This window comes from Aythya ferina, assembly GCF_964211825.1.
Source record: "Aythya ferina genome assembly, chromosome: 3".
In the NCBI taxonomy this organism is placed as follows: Eukaryota; Metazoa; Chordata; class Aves; order Anseriformes; family Anatidae; genus Aythya; species Aythya ferina.
The window spans coordinates 65,684,081-65,704,076 of record NC_140298.1 but is presented as its reverse complement, the minus strand read 5'-3'; the positions used below and the strand labels follow the sequence as shown (position 1 = coordinate 65,704,076).

At 38.1% G+C, this 19,996-nt stretch overlaps 2 long non-coding RNA genes across 2 annotated transcripts in view; both read right to left on the bottom strand.

The window, feature by feature from the left end:
* LOC311434942 overlaps nucleotides 1-19,996 on the bottom strand; it is a 153,094-nt gene that overhangs the window by 82,160 nt on the left and 50,938 nt on the right. The gene's annotated exons all lie outside the window — the stretch shown is intronic.
* LOC311435071 lies at nucleotides 2,657-9,026 on the bottom strand. The gene is made up of 3 exons (XR_014691906.1): nucleotides 8,791-9,026; nucleotides 4,314-4,375; nucleotides 2,657-2,939 (listed from the first exon to the last, which is right to left on the bottom strand). It is a non-coding gene; the product is annotated as an uncharacterized lncRNA (long non-coding RNA).

Genomic DNA, 19,996 nt, shown 5'->3' with positions numbered 1-19,996 from the left:
TACTAATGATGCAAAACAATGAGCATGTACAGTTGTCACTATACTCACAATACTGCCTGTACACAGCCATGCCTCTGAGTCCTTGCCTCAGCACTTACAGGTGAAACTTGCAAAACCTCTGCAATAACATCTGTGTTCCCTTCAATTTTTCAGTGCTTGTGTTGTGTATTTAATTAAAAGGACAATCAAAATCATTGTGCTTTATTTTACTGAATGATCTAAGATTGGACAAATTGTTGCTTTAGGTAGCCCCACATAGAGTTGAGGGATTTAAAAATTACAAAATGGGTCTCTTTTTCCCCAACTAAGGTTTGGATATAGCTTCTAACAATTTCTTCATCAAAACTGTAAATGTAAATTTTAACTGCATGTCTGCTGCCAAAGGGAAAAAAAAAAAAAAAAAAAAGAAAAAGCCAAACTGGAAGAGAAATTCAAGATGTCTAATCCAAAACTGATTGTCACATTTAAAGGACATTTTTTTGGAAAGTGCCGTTAATAGAGAGTATGAACCCTCACAGACCTCAGAATGAAACCCACCAAATGTATACACGGGCTGCACTGTGGTGGTTTTACTCAGCTGTGTAGCTGAGCTCCACCGCAACTGCTCTCTAACTCCCCCTTCTCAAAGGGAAAGGGGAGTGAAAATATGATGAAAAGGGTTCAAGGGCTGAGAAAAGGACAGGGAGATCACTCAGCAATTATCATCATGGGCAAAACAAACTCAGCACAGGGAGATTAATACAATTTATTGCCTATCACTAGCAGACCAGAGCAGCAAGAAACAATGCAAACTAAAAACACCTGGCCCCCCTTCCACCCTCTTCTACCTCATCCTCCCAAGTGGCACAGAGGAACAGGGAATGGGGGCTGTGGTCAGTCCCTAACACTTCGCCTCCGCCACTCCTTCATGGTCACTCTCTGTCCCTCCCATGCGATGCTGTCCTTCCCAAACTGCTCCCACATGGTTCCATACCACGAGGTCCATCCAACCCCAGGAGCAAACTGCTCCAGCATGGGTCCCCCATGGGCGGTAGCTCCCCCCAGACCCTCTGCTCCTCCGTGGGCTCCTCTCCAGGGGCTGCAGCTCCAGCCCAGGGCCTGCTCCTGTGGGGGCTCTCCATGGGCCGCAGCCTCCTCCAGGCCACATCCACCTGCTCCCCCGGGGGCTCCTCCACAGGCTGCAGCGTGGAGATCTGCTCCATGTGGGACCCATGGGCTGCAGGGGGACAGCCTGCTCCACCGGGGGCCTCTCCACAGGCTGCAGGGGGACTGCTGCCTGCCTGGAGCACCTCCTGCCCTCCTGCTGCACTGACCTTGGGGTCTGCAGGGCTGGTTCTCACTCTCTCAGCTGCTGTCCCAAAGCAGTTTTTGTTTGTTTGTTTTGTTTTGTTTTGCTTTGTTTTGTTTCTTAAATCTGCTCTCCTAGAGGCCCACCCAGCGTCTCTCCCTGGCTCAGCTCTGGCCAGTGGCGGGTCCCTTTTGAAGCTGGCTGGAGCTGGCTCTGATCTGCCATAGATTCATAAAATCATTAGGGTTGGAAAAGACCGCCAAGATCATCTGGTCCAATCATCACCATACTTCCAATGTCACCCACTAAACCATGTCCCTAAGCACCAAGTCCAACCTCTCCTTAAACACCCCCAGGGACGGTGACTCCACCACTTCCCTGCACAACATGGGGCAGCTGCTAGGCTCTGCTCACAGAGGCCACCCCTGCAGCCCCCCTGCTACCAAAGCCTTGCCACATAAACCCACTACATATACCTAGTTCAAAAAACCTTCCAGTGGCAACTTAAGGTGATTGACTTGGTCCTCTGTGGTTTGTGTCCTCTGTCTGTCAGAGTCTGATTCTGTTCCCGTTATTAAAATAGCACCTCAAACCAGTGTATGGTTCTCAAGGTGATAAGCTGAATGTTTAATCTAATAACATGTTTGAATTTATGTCTGTTATGCTTTGGGTCATTATCAGATGTTATATTTACTGTGTCAGCGAAAATAAATTTGATATATATGAGTATTTATTTAATGACACTATCTTCTAAAAGGGCAATCTTGGAGATGTGAGAGTCTTAGCCTAGAAGAACTAGCTAGTAGCATCAAATATATTCCAGCTTTAGTCCCATAACAATATCTTTTTCATGTTGTATCAACAATAATATTTCTTTCAACTTGATCATCTTTTTTACATATGCAATAAGCTGAAAAGGTTGCCCCTAACACTATTTTTAACTTGATATCCATATGGTTTTGGTTGGTTATGGTTTTTTGTTTGTTTGTTTTTCTCTTGGACTTTCTGTTTCTAACCTCCATGTCCTCATCACCATATTTTTTCTTAATAATATAAGTATCACTATGTCAGTGCCTCTAGATATAGTTCCATGCAAGTGTGCACCTTCAACAATATCAGAGATTACAAAACAATGTCCCACCTGCTCTTTACTAATGGTTCCAATTAGTCTCTACAGTATGTGTGCATGACTAACAATTTCAGTCCATATTTCACCTTAGACCAGAATACTGAAAAAGCAAGTCAGTTTAGTATACTTGGAATTTTTTGAGAACTTATTCTCTAGGCTTGGAATAGACTAGAAGGTGCCTGCAAAGTCTTCCTTGATCAGTTCCCTGCCTCCACAAAGGCCAGACTTGCACTCAGAGATGAGATGAAAGGATTGTCAACTCTTTTAATATGGGATTTCATTCCTGGTACCATTACAGGTCATATTTTCTATCTAGTGAACAATATATACTGTTAATGTACACTTTGAATGAAAAAGTGTATGAATGAAATAAAAGGCTCAAGCCTTTCATTTTCTATTTCATTTTTGCCACAGTATTAATATTGCAGACTCTCATTATTTTGTTGTTCAGTTGTAAATTACTCAATGTCCTGTTTCTTCCAAGCTGAGATGTTGAGTCGTCTTTCACTGCTATATCCACTACTGTTCTTGTTAAGGATAGTCTCTGAGGTAGTAGCACTCACATAGTGATGCCCTGTGAGAACCTGAAAACACTTTCAACGCAGTTGAAAACTGATGGAGTTCAAATAATTTTTCCTCAAATGGCAGGCTTCTTCTGGACTTTTGATGTTTATTGAGGCTACGCTTGTGTGCTTCCTTGGACCTTCTTTCTGCCTACTGTCTTTTTTGCAGCACTACAGATCCTCTATCATATCCACAATATGGGGGAACTGCCTACTCTCTCTGAACTTCTTACTGATCTTACTTTACACTTACATAGCAAAGTAAATTATTTTTGAATTTGGATTGGTCAGCACCACCTTTCCAAAGATTTTGTCCCAGGTCCCAGACCTATTTCAGCGGAAGGACTCAATTAGCTCTCCAAGCTGCAATATTTAAGTCTGCCTTTAAATAACTTCCAAATACTTTGAGTTTTATCAGTGTTTCTATGCTAAGAAAAGTATTTGTTTTAAATATAGATGAAATGTTATGCTCTTCAATTTTATCAAATACAACTAGTTTTCTTACCTGATTGAACTGAAAAACATCAAATGATTCTAAGCCTATCAAAAGAAATCAAGCTACCTCTAAATATCTTTCTTCTGAGTTATCCATTTCTTGCAGTTACTCAGTGGAAGTGCTGCTTAATCATTATTCCGTTTCCTACACATCTCAGAGAATTTCTAATGGATGGTGATTTAACAACTCTCTTTTTCCATTTTTCTCACTTACTTTTGATGTTTTATCTCATTTTACATGTGGTCTTACATTTTCTCAAGGAATCATTCTGATCTATGCAATTGAACAAAGAAACCTGTATTCCTAGTATCCAAGTTGCATTTGCTCTTTACTATTTACAATTAGGTTCTTACCAAGTACAACTGTACTTGGGCAATGGCCTTTCACAGCTACAACTTCCCAAAGATGGGACCAAAAACTTGTAGATGGTAGAAGAGACAAGATAAGCAATAAAGGACCTTACACAGTCACTGACTGAAAGCATACCATCCAGGTAGGAAACAATGTAAGTAAAGGTGAGCAGAACTGAACTTAAAGGTCTACTTAGTAGAAAATTAATTGCACTGAGAAAGAAGGCTCCCCAGCTTCTATGCCAGAAGGAGAAACCTTACTGAAGTATGATACTAATGCCTGGATGAGAACATCACACAATTAAAGAGGAAGATATTTTGAACATGAAGATACTTAAGATAAGAATCAAATAAATGGCATCTTACTTTCACAATAAATAGTCTGGACCATGTAATTACATAGACAAAAAAGGAAACTGTGGAGAGAATGTCTCCAGGACCACTTGAGACCAATCCCGAAGTTTTGAAAATCTGTCAGTTTGGATACAAGAAAACTCCAGTCTTAAATGATGAAGAGATGTCAGCTTAGATATCCATGAAAATAGCTTGCTGTAGGAATAGAATTGTAGAATTAGAACTGTAGAATTGTAAGAATGTTACAAATCAGAAACAAGTACAGAAAGAAGAGAAGGAAAAAAAAGCAAGATATCTGTTAGAATTAGTCATCATCATGTTCAGTGTGCTGCTTTCATAAAAACTTGGGAAGATCAGAAAAAAGGGCCTAAACAGAAAAATTATAAATCAATAGTATAGTGAAGAAAAGTCTTACTGTAGTTTAGAGTAGATTGTAAACAATGATCAGAAATAAAAAAGATTCAGGTGTACTAGCAATAGAAAGAACTTTCATTTTTAGTCAGAAATACAATAAGTAATACGCACCTGCTTTGTTATTAAATACCTTCTTTGATGAATTATAATTGAATCAATGTAATTCCTGAAAAAAATAAAAAACTACGCCTTTCTTTTAATTTCATACAGAGGTTGGTCTTTTTCTTCAAACATTTGTATAAGTTTTTGATTTTAAGTTGCAATAATAAACTGAGCGGTAAAGCAGCTATTGCGCACACACAAACCTCTGGCTGTTTATGCCTTCATTGGTTTAAGAAAAAAAAATTGCTTTAGCTAGACTGTGGACTAATTCTTAATGATAGATCAGTTTTTGACAAAAATAGGATGTACTGTCCTAGAACATTATTTCAGGCTAATTGTGATATTTTAGCAGACAGAAAATAATACTAAGAATCTGTTTCTGCAGCCTTTGAGATAAAAAACACCTATTCACCTAGTTTTACAGTTAAATATTTTTAAATTTAGGTTCATTTGGGGAGTTTTTTATTATAAAATATTTAGAGCCTCTCTTTCCTCTCTGTTTTAAACCACCATATAGGTTTAGATTCTAACTCTTAAATAGAGGAATATACACTCCTCTTATTTTCAGTAATTGGATCTTTTAGAATAAGTTACATTACTTCTTACCTTACAGAAAGCAATATGAATTAGAGCAATAAAAAACTGCTGCAGAAAGAGTTTAAAAGTGAGTAAGTCTTAAAATGAAGGAATCTCAATATTGTACATCAGGATTCAAAAATGACATAAAATTATTACCTTAAATCTAGAATCAACCTTTAAGCTTCAGTTCAAATTTCAAATTAAATTTACAACATCTTAAATGTACTGAAATAATAGACATACAGAAAACATTTCAAAATAAACTCAAGTCTTCTGAGGGACAATGCATGCCTTTATTATCAAGGCATGCATTGATAATACAGTCATGTGAAATATGTATTACAACCTCAAATAAGGTTAAGCTGATTTGACTATTTCAAAACGTGTTTACAGCCAACAGACCAAACTGTTTAATTCTCCTAAATTAGCAGCTCTCTTGAAATCTATGAAGCAACATTGGTACTCTACATGACCCTTACCCGAGGAACTGGCCAAATAATTTTCTTTCTAAGTAAAAAATTACCCTTTTAACTCTTTTTGATTAATAGGAAATATTTAACAGTGTCTTTTAAAACATAAATCTATATTTATTTTCCCACTGAAAGCAAAAAAAAAAAAAAATCTGACAGTAGGTATTTGATTTTGGTAAAAGGATCAACAGATATGTCAGGTATGTCCAGATAACTGGCATCATACTGCCTTTTCCCTTCTCAGCTACTTCTGTTGTCAAGATTTATATCCTGTGTATGCCCATAGCAAGCACATACTTCTCTAGTACCTCTGCAGGATTCTGTCCTCAGTCTGGACCAGAAACACAGAGGAAGCCATAAAAGACATTCAGGGTGCGATAGCTGAGAAGAACATGCTGCATTGAGGTAGGGAAGGTCCACATTGTTCTCTGACTTGGATACCTTAAACTTTCAGTGTATGCTTGGAGTGTTCAGTAACCAAAGGCTCAATGTAATTAAAGTAGTGGAAAACAGTCATTAAACAGCCCATACACTCAAATGATATCCAAAAACTATTTATAATTCACATATTTAGTCCCTCTGTGGTTGACACAGAAGTTGGGCTCTTCACCATTTGATTGAGTGAAAGCTAAGATGGAATTTTAAAAGGCAAATATGCCAATGTTGCTTAGACTCTTCAGAGTTTTTTGAGAATTTTTGACATATATTCTTGCCCTACAAGGAAACATCATTCAGTTACTCACGTAGGTGCAGCAGTTATAGTTATATACATAATAAACCATAATAAACCATAATATGCATAATATACATAATAAACCATAATAAACCATATACATAAAAAAACATGCATTTTTTTTTTTATTTTTGAAAAAAAATAATAAAATCTAGGAGTTATTCACAGCTACGGGAAGGTTGTTCTGTCCTCCTTGAGCTCATTACAGAAGTGCATAAGGAAATTACGTCTTCTGCGTATATATGTATTCAATATCAGCTTTATCTAGAAACAGCGTGGTTTCATTAGTATCTGTCACAATATAAGTACTATATTAGAAATGGCTTGAAGCCAATATCACAGGTACAGCAGTCCCAAACCCTGGGAAAGGCCAGATACGTACTCCACAACACAGAGCACCTTTGTGTATTATGAATGATGATGTTTGTTAGAAAAAAAATATTTTCACTTTTTGTGTCAACTATCTAGGCCATTTTCATGTAACCCATTGCTAACAATGTATTTTGCTAGGTTAAATTACTGAAGACATAATGATATTCAGAAAATTTAAAAAATAATAATAAAAAAAGATCACTGAATTATATTATTGTTCAATATAAATATTTGCCCAGAAGTGTTTCTCTAATCAATATTTAAAGTGAGTCAAGGAAGTTTAATAGCTAAATCTTGTTCTCATTACATGTCATCATCCTTTATCTGTTATCTTCTGAAGCTATAGACCCCTCAGAGGTTGGGAGAAAGCAAACAATTAATTTCACAAAATTTTCATGAGAAAAAAAAAATGGAAAAAATAAAACTGGATTAACATTTTCTTGCAGTCAGGATAGCACTAATATAATGCAATAATTTTTTAATAATTAAATATGCTTTGATCCTATTATATATTTCAGAAATAATTATACCCTGTCAAAACACCAAAGAAAATGAAAATACAAATGGTTCTCAAACAAAAATAATTGTAAATCACGATCCGCATACGGATATATCTGTTTAGGATGAAGACTGTAATTAAAGAGCATGTGTATGTACATGCATATGTGCGCTCATGCACATATTGTTGTGGTGCCGACCAAAACTGACTCCTGAGTTGATGCTATTGCTGCTAATTGTGAGAACACTGTGTTGAAATCCAAGTTAAATCTGAATTTGCACTACAATTTTCAGTATATGGATGAATAAAAATATATTGATGTTTTCTGTCAGTTATGAAGATACCTCCTGTTTCGTAAAAAGTACTAACAAACCCTCTCGTAAGACCATGGTACTGAACCTGTTTGTAGCTTGAGGCACTGATGAGAATGAGAATTGAAGAACTGCATGACAAAGTACTAAATCTAGTCTCTTAAAATGACTGCTCTAAAAAGGGAAAGCCAAGCACTACGTGTTACCCTAGACATTAACCTAAAGATCTCTGCCCCAAATGGTTTACTATGAAAGCATGAGACCAACGCAAATCTTAAGTACCAACAGAAAGCCAAGGAAACAATGCTATCAATGCCATAGTGTGGTGGTTTCAAACCAGTAGGTAGCAAAGCCCACAACACAACTCTTCCATTTGCCATCCTCAATAGGACAGGGAAAGAAAATACAATTAAAAAAGCTTGTGGGTTGAGATAAGACCAGGGAGATCACTTACCAATTACCATCATTGACAAAACAGACTCAACATAAGGGAGATTAGTGTAATTTATTGCCAACTACTAACAGGCTAAGAGCAGTGAGAACTAAACGCAAACTAAAACCACCTTCCCACATCCACCCTCTCCTACATCCTCCCCCCGAGAACTGCGGGGACTCTGGTCAGTCCCTAACACTCATTTCCGCTACTCCTTCATGGTCCCTCTCTGCCCCTGCTCCATGTGGGGTCGCTCCCACGGGATGCCATCCTTCCCAAACTGAGCCTGCGGGGGTGCTGCCCACAGACAGAAGATCTTCAAGAACTGCTCCCGCATGGCTCCAGACCACGAGGTCCATCCAGCCCCAGGAGCAAACTGCTCCAGCATGGGTCCCCCATGGGCGGTAGCTCCCCCCAGACTCTTTGCTCCTCCGTGGGCTCCTCTCCAGGGGCTGCAGCTCCAGCCCAGGGCCTGCTCCTGTGGGGGCTCTCCATGGGCCGCAGCCTCCTCCAGGCCACATCCACCTGCTCCACCGGGGGTCCTCCACCCATGGGGGGGCTGCAGCGTGGAGATCTGCTCCATGTGGGACCCATGGGCTGCAGGGGGACAGCCTGCTCCACCAGGGGCCTCCTCACAGGCCGCAGGGGAACTGCTGCTGCCTGCCTGGAGCACCTCCTGCCTTCCTGCTACACTGACCTTGGGGTCTGCAGGGCTGGTTCTCACTCCTCTCTCCCAGCTGCTCTGGCACAGCATTTTTTTTCCCTTTCTTAAATCTGCTCTCACAGAGGGCCAACCAGCCCTCCATGGTTTGGCTCTGGCCAGCAGCGGGTCCCTTTTGGAGCCAGCTGGAGCTGGCTCTGGTCTGACCTGGGGCAGCTGCTGGGCTCTGATCACAGAGGCCACCCTTGCAGCCCCCATGCTACCACAACATTGCTCAAAACAAACAGTCAGTACTCTCTAAATACCAGCTGTATTTTTATTATGCTAGAGTTATTAACTATAAATTATACTATAAATATGCAATGTTTAGGCTCAAATTCTGAAAGGTGCTTGGAGGAATGAATGCATAATTTCCATAGGAACTCTGTATCCAAGTCAAGTTTTCTAGGCACTTTTAAATAAATCAGTTGAATTTCTAGGTAAAGCAGAAATATTTTTGAACCCATCTAAATGCACAGTCTGCAATTCACTTCACTCATTAGTAGATGAAGTGATTATAACTTTTTTTAATTCAATCCAAAAACATTACCTCTGAAAAGCTTAAATAGGTCTTTTAGAAATGTTTAGTACTTTAGAATTTTAGTTAATGTGACTTTTTTTTTATGTAAAGCTTGATCTGCTGCAGTGAATTATCAAAGATGGCACAGACCCCTCAGATCAGCAAAAATCAAATGAGCATTTGCAGTCTTAAGGGCCTTTTGTTGTGAAACTGGGAAAAACACATTGGCACACAGGTACACTTATTCCATGGCTTTCTCTGCTATCATACTTGTGCTTTGGATGATTATATAAGTAGTGAGAAGCTTAACACAAAGATGAGACAATTGAGAGTCAGGAAAATAGAATAATTAGGAAAAAAAAAATCTAGACCAAAACTAAATGCAAGAGAAACTATTATCTGTCATCAATACAGAGAATTTTATTAATGAACTCTGCTCTTTGCATTGATAAATTATGGCAAGTGTGGTTTAGGAAAGCATTTTAAGAAATGATCTTTCAGGAGTCATTAAGTAAATTTTTCCATGGAAGTTAGATGATATTGAAGTGAGACCTCTAAACTGGAAAACCTGGAAGGACTTCTGCTAACTACAGCTCATTTTGACTGTTAAGAGAAATGTAGCCTGAATGTAGCAGTTTTTACCTCCATGTATGCTCTAGTATAATGATGCACAAATTCATTCCTACCTATGCTATGGTTTTGGGTGCTCCCATAGAATGGGCATTGCAAACCTGGATTCAATTCATTGCTAGTTTGCATTATGACCTCACTATTTAATTTTCTTTTGCCTAATTTCTTCTCTGGTAATGGAGTTAATATTTTCTTGTTCATATACTTCTGTACGTAATTACCTTGAAGGCTGGAAGAACCGAAGGACTATGAGAGTGTGTCTCACAAAGATACAGATATAATGGCATAGTTCAGTCAGAGCTTTAACCTTGTTAAAGAGGATCCCTGTTCTGTTTTGGACTATAGGTAAAGGTGAGAAAAAAAAACAGTATTGAACTTAACTATCATGAAACAAGTATTCTCAACCTCTTCAAGCTAACACCACTTATTTAAATTTACACATCACAAATAATTGTCGTGTTTATGCTGTTATCCAGCTTGGCTTTTGATGATTTTTATTTTTTTTTTGGTCAGACCACAGATGTCAAAACACCAGAATAAGTTCAGCTACACTGGGATGTAAGGCACAGGGAATAAGAGATTACACAGAGATAATATTTTCTAATACAACAAATAACTTTCCCTGTATTTTTTTATAGCACTGTGCAATTACTGCATCTCACTGCATACTCCTTTAACAGGAAGGTGCTAATATTTAGGTGCTATAAAAGTATAAATATACTAATAATGCCAAGAACAAAGGCAGAAGAAGAAAGGTAAACCTGCATTTCCAGCACTGTTTTTAAATCTAGATAAAATTCCAGAATTTCACTCAGCAGACAGTGACCCCTATAGTGAAAGCGGCATGTGGGACAAGCCACCAAGAAACTACAAGTTGCAGAGGGACAAAAAAAGTATCCCCTTGGCCTCAGACTATTAATTAGCAACTAGCAAAGCTGTACCACTGCTCCAACATTCCTCCTCCAGAGGTTGCTGCTTGTCTGCCTCATTATCATCTGGATGGAAAACAACACTCTTTCCTGGGAGTTCTCTGCAACAGTCTTATTGATTAAGTTCCCACAGTGTTAAATCATTCTGTAGCTTTCACTCCATTCTGCCTACCTTCCCACCCCTGAATAATAAAAGCTTCTGTGGATTTATGGGGGTGGTGCAGCAGATGAGGAGTATTTGATAAATACCACAGCATAATACAGTTTCTATTTATGCAATGCCCTTAGCTTCAGAACACTGCACATTCCAACACAGTATTAAAAAAAAAAAAAAAAAAAAGCAAAATTAAACTAATCTGACTTTGTTCTTGCATGTATACTTCTGTTACCCTTAGGAACCTGCCAAACACATCCAAATGTGTCCTTTCCTGGCTGTAATGAATTTGAAATAATGGGAAAAAAACTATCAAGGCAACAATGGCTCCCTTTTCATCATCCTTCAAGTTAGAGTTACCCAACAAGCTCAAAATAAATTTGTTATACACTCCCCCCCAACCCCAGGCATACATCTGGACTATACAAATCTGTGTAACAATTAAAAAACAGAATACTAGTATGAAATTTAAATTTTGATTACAAATTAAAAATTATTTTCTCTCATTGTGAAAAAAGAAATTAAATAAATATTCAAAATTGTAGATTCTCGTGTCACTGAAACAACAATAAAGACTTAGGCTAAAGATGACCATAGGATTGGCCATGTTATTTTGGGACTTGGGGAAGTGTGGATTTTTTTTTTTTTGAACTGGTCTTGCATTAAGGAGACACTAAGCATGTGTTAAGTTTCCTTAGAGGGCCACAGCCAAAACTTATCCAAATGGTCTCTGAGGGGAAAGCGGGCTGACAAAGAAACCTCAGGAAAAGTGTTCTGAAAGCGTAAATCTAACAATTATTAGCCATTAAAAAAAAAAAAAAAAAAAAAAGTTGAAAATGACAGAAACTACCACTTTACAAAAGACCAAGGTAAGTATGGAGACATACTCCTTTCCTCAGGTATAGCATGGGACAAGAAAATAATAGAATGTTTGTGTAATGTGCTTGCATAGCCAACTAATACAAAGAAATCAGTGACTTATCGATGGTAGTCCGTTAGATATCAATGGACTCTTCACAAGAGATCCACAATGGTGTTAGCCCACTCAGTTGCTTGTGTATGGTCTAGACAATGTCCTCCTCAGCAATATGGATAGACTATTCACTAGAGTCTCTAAATTGGAGAGAGATGGATTTGAAGGGTAGACTATTCAGTGGATGAGAAAATGAGTTCAATTTAAAAAATGGAAATCTGAAGTCACTGATATGATCTAAACACAATAAAACCTGTGGCAGGAACATGTGTGCTATATCTAATATCCCAGCTTATCCAGTTTTACTTTGATTATTTGACAATTTTGATTATTTTGAATACTGTTCATTTTGTTATTGTTGATGTTGTTTTGTCCTCAACATTGTTTCTATTATGCACACTTAATCAGTCATTAAGCTTTTTACTAAATATAGAGCTTTATATCTTGTATGCGTCTTGGTACTATCCCACTGATTTTAGTCCAGAAGTTCACAGAGTAAATTGCTAAATAGAATTAGCAATTGGAGAACTTCAGTTTATTAATTTAGCTTCAAATAAATTAAAAAAAAACAAAACAAAACCTTATTGGTGCTAAACATATATATGCCTTCTTTATTATAAAATCCCTTCCTAATTTACAAAAATCAGTTGAAGTTTATCCATTGGAAATATTTCAAATATTTTGAGTCACTTCTTTGCTATGTATGTAATAAACCAAAGCATATTCACACCCATCAGCCATTTGTAAGTTCTTTATGATATGAAGTAATATTACTGGTAAAACAGTTCTCAAAGCCATAGCTTTAACAGCGATGAAATATTTTCATGATGAGTATATCTTTTTCCACTTCAAGTGCTCTCAAAGAGGCAAGATCTCTGGATGAGAAACTATGCATCGGTATATATTTGCCCTGGGAATTACAATAAGGTTCAGCAGAAAGTTCTGTAGCCCTGTCTGGAGGTTTCAGCTGAACGTAATTACAACTTTTAGTAAAAGATTGAATTTACCAAGGGACTATACAATAATTAAGATGTGAAAAAGGCCATAATGAAAAAAAAAAAAAAAAAAAAAAAAAAAAAAAAAAAACAGTTTCTAGGATTCTATTCCAGGAATAAACATGGAAATGAAATCTTTCTCTTACCCTGAAGAGCTGAACATAAAATTTAACATATTTGACCATTATATTTTCTTAAATAATGTTCCCCTAGTTCTCACATAAATAAAACAGGAAGTGTAAAAAACACATTTTCAAATAGCAAGCGTCATGGGTTGATATTTATCCCATGTGATTTTATCTGTCCCAAAGTTACATATTGAGTCTAAGCTATTTCTAAGACCTAGAACAGTCACTGGAGAAAAATACACCAGTATTTGAAGAATTGCTTCTAGAGTTTTTATGCTGTCTGTGGAAAATGACCATGATCTGTTGCAAACAAGTTGTTTTCTCCTTCTATCTCATTTTCTGGAGGAGTTATATGTGCAAAGATAATTTGGATTTGGGTTGGGTTGTCTTTTTCTTCTTTGTTATTTGTTTGCTTTATTTAAATTTTGATCTGCTTTTCCACTGGAGTCAGTGAGATGGATTGCCCTCTGAAGATGCCTCTCTTTCTCTCCATTGCCTGCCTGCATGGCTTAGATAAAATACTTACATTTGTATAAGTCACCTTTAGTTACTCCGTGTAACTAAAACGCAGTAAATCTAACTCATTGACAGGCTTCAAAATGCAGTAGCTTCTTTAATTCAAATATTTTATATCATCAAATGATGATAAACAATGAGTAGAGTGCAACAGTTGCAAATGACCACCTAGTTGAACGGTCACTGAAAAATGTACAGTTACAAATACAGTTATTTATACAGTCTAATGCAAGTACACAGGTAACTGGGAGCAAAGAATTAAGATTTTTCTTCAAAAAATAGTATTACAAGAAATTATAAATGTCTGTCTCTGTACAATTTCTTCATGCAGTGCTGTGGCATTAATAGTTAAGGAAATTGCCATATACTAAGGAACAGAAGCAAGGAATAGTCATGTAACATTTTGGTGAGACCACTCTTATAACACTTATTCACACTACAAAGAATGTGTGAAGAGAAAACTCAGACGAGAGCTATATAAGTGATCCAAGATTATATACATATATATATATGGGAATGAAGGTGCTCCAACTAGCATATCAAAAGGAAGGTCAAAAGTGTAGGTATTTACAAATGGAAAAAAAAATACTGAGAAAGCTTAAAATATACTTCATAAAAACCCTGATGGATCCTTTTTCACGCATGGGAGTGGAAATGAATTTTTCATCTGTGATCAGGCAAGGCAAAGGTGAAAATTTTAGGGAAAGGAAGATTATAAGTGGTACATGTGCCCTCCTGTGGGAATCTAAAACTTAGATCAAGTTTAAGCTCTCTTTAGAGTTAGTGAACAGAATCAAATACCTTTACGGAATAATTTGCCTCATCATAAACAGATGCCTAAAATTATGTGCACCTGGCCATAGGTTTGCAAATGTGACTGCAATCTATCAGAAGGGCAAGAAGGAAGATCCAAGGAATTGCAGGCCTGTCAGTCTACCTCAGTACCAGGGAAGGGTATGGAACAGGTCATCTAGAATATCATCATAGAGCACATATGGGACAATCAGGTGATCAGAACCAGCCATCATGGGTTTATGAAAGGTGGAACCTGCCTGACTAATGTGATCTCCTTCAATATGACCACCTTACTAAATGAGGGAAAGGCTGTGGACGTCATTTTACCTGGATTTTAGTAAAGTGCTTGACACTGTTTACCACAGCATTCTCCTGGAGAAACTGGCTGCATATGGCTTGGACAGGTGTACAGTTTGCTGGATGAAGAACTGGCTGGATGGCCAGGCTCAGAGTCATAGTGAATGGAGTTCAGTCCAGTTGGTGGCCAGTCACCAGGGCTCAGTACTTGCGCCAGTTTTGGTTAATGTTTTTATCAACAATCTTGATGAGGAGATTGAGTGCACACTTAGTAAGATCACAGACAATGCCAGGTCAGGTGGCAGAGTCCATCTGCAGGAAGGCTTTGTAGAGGGATCTGAGTAGGCCAAGTCCAATCGAACGACATTCGATAAGAGTAGGTGCCAGGGTCCTGCACTTGGGTCATAACAACCCCTGCAGCAATACAGCTTAGGGGAAGAGTGTCTGGAAAGTTGCCCACTAGAGAAGGACTTGGGGCTGCTGGTCTACAGCCAGCTGAATGTGAGCCATCAGTGTGCCCAGGTGGCCAAGAAGGCCAATAGCAACCTGGCCTGCCTCAGAAATAGCATGGCCAGCAGGACTAGGGAAGAGATTGTCCCCTTGTACGTGGCAGTGCTAAGACCACATCTCAAATATTGTGTTCAGTTTTCGGCCCCTCACTACAAGGCTATTGAGCTGCTTGAATGTGTGCAGAGAAGAGCAATGAAGCTGGTGAAGGGACTAGAAAACAGGTGTTATGAGGAGCAGCTGAGAGAATTGTGATTGTTTAGTTTAGGAGAAGAGGAAGCTGAGGGGAGACCTCATTGTCCTCTACAAAAGAAAGGAGGCTACAACAAGGAGGGTATCAATCTCTTTTCTCAGGTGACAAGTGACAGGACATAAGAAAATGGCTTCAAGTTGTGCCAGGGAAGGTTTAGGTTGGATATCAGGAAGACTTTCTTCACCGAGAGGGTGGTCAGGCATTAGAACAGACTGCCTGAGGAAGTGGTGGAACTTCCCCATGCCTGGAAGTATTTAAGAGACGTCAATGTGGCACTAAGGGACATGGTTTAGTGATGGGACTTATTAGGTTGGGTTGGTGGTTGGAATTGGTGATCTTGAAGGTCTTTCCCAACCTAGATGATTCGAGGATTCTACACCTTTTTCTCTCACGTTCTAGTGAGAGGAGCACAGATGACTAGGTCAAACTGAGATACCTATGCTTTATATGTCTACAGCTAGGTGAGATGCAATTCAACCTGTATTACTTTCTAGAGTCAGATTGTCTTTCAGGAGCTGTACTGTTATCACCAGAAAAATGATAATCTGTATTTTTCTTTGTCTTGGGGAGGAAACTTTATGCACTTGCCTGCATGTGAGAGTGTAGAGAGAAAAGAAGAGGGAATATTTCAGTAGCTTAGGGCACTAGTGCATAATCACGAGATTTTTCGTTTCAGCTTTCAGCTTGAAATTACAGATCTAACTTCCATTTGTGACTGCTATGACTGTACTGAGATTAGCATTTACCATATCACTCTCTACAGCTGGTATCAGTGAAAATATTTATGCACACAGTGAGAGGAGAAAAGTATCTGCCAAAACCTGTGGGTGCCACTAAAAACAACATTTCTTTCAAATCTGTGTCTTTGTACAATGCGCAGCACAATGGTACCCTGCTTACGGTTAGAAATAGCAGGCACTACCATAATCCACATAATAAATTAAGAATATTTTTTCCCTGCTGTAATAATTATATCTAGAGACAATTAAGTGCTATAAGTGCAAGAGAGCATCAGTTATACCACGTGACTGAGGTGAGAGATGTAAAGTTCCTAAAAAAGCCCCCCATAACGAGATGTGGACTGAAGTCCAGTCTTAACTTTAAGTTCGCCTTGGATTTTTGGTACACAGATATAGTGCACATGAAAATAAAACTAAGTAAAATATGAACATGCAGAGCTCCCTTAGGCTTAGCCTATGGATAGTAAAACAGTTTAGAGTTTCAAACACTATGATGATAGCAATCATTCTTAGATACTTTTTATTCACTGATAGATGATGGGGTGGTACCAGAGCCAGATAACTAAAAACCAGATGGATTGTAAAGTCTGTGCCAAGTCTTCTCAATATAAATTGCTGAACGAACTGTTCTTTCTTACCAACATTTGGCATAGAATATACTTGTGGGTTTTGTTGTGTGTTTTTTTTTTTTTTCTTTCTTTCTTTTTTTTTTTTTTTTAATTGCCATTGCTACAAACCATAGAATGGTTTGTGTGACAGTGATGGAATGCTGACCTCGCTGAAGAAAGACCAGTTTTACCTTAGTTAATGAATAATAGTTGCCATTTTCTGTAATTCTTCCCCCCTTTACTGTCACAAATGGTCTTATGATAATAATCATAGTATATAATCTGACACAAGTGCTCTTAAAAAAATTTCTAGTAAAGGACTGCAGCCTCTGTGGGAGGTAACTGTCGGAATTATCTTAAACCACTACCTGTCTTCCACTACAATAGAAAAGGCCTTTAATCGAAATAATCCTTTTTCAAACGAGCAACTTTTTTTTTTTTCCCTCTGCAATTCACTCATCTTAAAAAGAGCACTATAGCTTTTGTGCATAACTTAATTCATTCTTCAAGACAAGTACAAAATTTGTCACTGACATTTAGCGCAAGCCGTAGGCAATGGATAAAATGAACTAGTTAGCAATTTAACCTGTAAAAAAAACAGAGTGGGATGAACAATTTTCTGCCATCAAAGCAAATGGCTAACATTTAGCAAGATTTTATTTTTATTTTTCAGCCCATCCCATCCTCAAGAATAAAGAAGTCAGGCTAACATTTTTTCTGGGTCCTAAATCTTCCTCTCAGCCTATTTCTTTAATGGTTTAAAGTAAATGACTATCCAGAGGATAATTAGGCACTGTGCTGTCGCATCGTGTCAGGTCACAGCTGGATTTAGTCAGCATTAACCTTTGGGGAGAATTGGAATATCAGTATCATTTAAAATTAAAGACGTGTAAGCAGGCATTTCTGGAGATGTTAGAAAAGTAATTGTCTGTAAATTGTTTGACCTTGAGATTTAATTGCATGCACAACACACATTCTAGCAAGAACCCTGGACTGTGTTCATTCTCTTGCACCTCTGCACCTCTCACTTTGCAGAACCCATTAAGCTACCTGTGGATTTTTCTGTAAAATATTAAAGATTATTTTATACTGAGAACTAATGCTTTTAAGTGAGACCACTTACAAACAAAACTGTTAAATAGCTATAGTGTAAACCTCACCTATTTGAATTTCTGCCCTTTTATACACTTGGAAATGTTTATATATACATAGAAAATACTCCCATTAAATATCTATGCTTAATTTTTATTCCTTTTATTTTTTTTTTTCTAACAAGTTTGCATATTATGCCTTATTCCCTTTTTCCCTAATGAGACAGCTTATGCTTTCAAAGTCCCTCAAGCTAGGCAAATCTCTCCACTGCTTCCACTGTTAATAATGAAACTTCATAATTATACAAATCCAAGGTGGCCAATCAGCTTCTAAAGCTGAGCCTTCGGGTACCTCTTGCATTATTTATGTGGTACTCGGGCCTGTGAACTCACTTGCTTATATTAGAAGCCTAATTAATATTTAATCACACGTAGAGAGGGCACAAAGAGCTCTGCTAGTACCCAAAAGAAGTGCAAGTGAAAGTGTACACAGGTGCTTGTTTGCCTGTGTCTATGTGGATGCTGCAATACACACACTCACACAAGCTCATTAGAAACACTTGTCTCAGATGGGGACATACGCAAGTCTTTGAAGATGTTAACATATATCAATAAAGACATATATGGTTTTGATCCTGACTGTGAAACAGCTTTCTCAGGTGATGCTGAAACCACTTTGAGACTCTCCAGGAAGATTACAGTATACGAAAACCAACGTTGAGGAAAGCAGTTTAGGCTTCTCAGCTCAGGAATTACTTTCTAAATTACTACAGACAGAACCCTGGGGGCAGATTCTCCATTCATGTTGGCACTAAGTCATCAGATGCAAAGTTCTTGCTTTTATGATAGTCCATGAGAAAAAAGCACCCTCCATGTACCCTCGCTTTGAGGTACGTGTCATAATCATCTCTTCCCCGGTTTGGGGATGTTGGATAATCCCACTTTTTAGCTTGCAAGAGGAATAAATTTCTTGAAACAGCAATTTATGATCATGATGATATAAGTTCTATACACAGACTCTGACAGTATGAAAACTTTTTTGATGGGAAGGAAGAGAGATCCCTATCTAGAAAACACTGAGTATGCCAGTCAAAGCAGTAAGAAAATGCCCAGTCTAATTATTATAAATTCCACTTAGCACAAGGTAGTTTAAAATTATTAAACGTTTCATTTCATCACACCAATGAAACTACTAGTTACTTCAACTAGCATTTCCAAAGAAGCCATTAACTTAATATTTCTGAGTTACCATCCACTCAGACCACTGAAATCTTTCCCTATGTTTGTGGTATTACTTTTAAGGTAGTCAACTAAACTGGACATAATGAAGACAATGAAGACATGAGACATGGACATAATGAAAAGACTTCAACATAGGGCCATGAACAGGATGAAGGGACTGGAGCAACTCTCTTCTGGGGAGAGGCTGAGAGAGCTGGGACTGTGCAGCCTGGAGAAGAGGAGGCTTAGGATTGGATCTCATCAATCCTTACAAATACCCGAAAGGAAGGTGCAAAGAGCACAGACATGCTCTTTTCAGTGCAGCCCAATGACCAGACAAGAGGCAATGAGCACAAACAGGAGCACAGGAGGTTCCATCTGAACACTAGGAAGCAATTCTTTACTGTGTGGGTGACTAGGCACTGGCACAGGTTACCCAGAGAGGTGGAGTCTACCTCGTTTGAGATCTTCAAAAGCCATCAGGACATGGTCCTAGACAAACTGCCCAAGGGGGCCCTACCTGAGGAGGGGAGTTGGGTCAGATGACCTCCAGAGGTCCCTTCCCAATTCAGCCACTCTCTGATTCTTATAAAACAAAGAATATATTTTTAAATCTATTTTTAGTACCTGATTTTTTATATTTTATTCATATTTTATAGTTTCATTCTAAAATGAAAGTGTAAAAACTTTGCACATTAACAGAAATATTCATTTTTTTTTCTGCTGTGTTGATTCATTTGGAAGACAGGACCATGCAAAGTTCCTACGCTTCTCCCAACTTGTCTTTGAATATAATTCAAAGTTGTAAAGAGTTTTAATTATTTCAAACATCAACCTGGCTAAAAT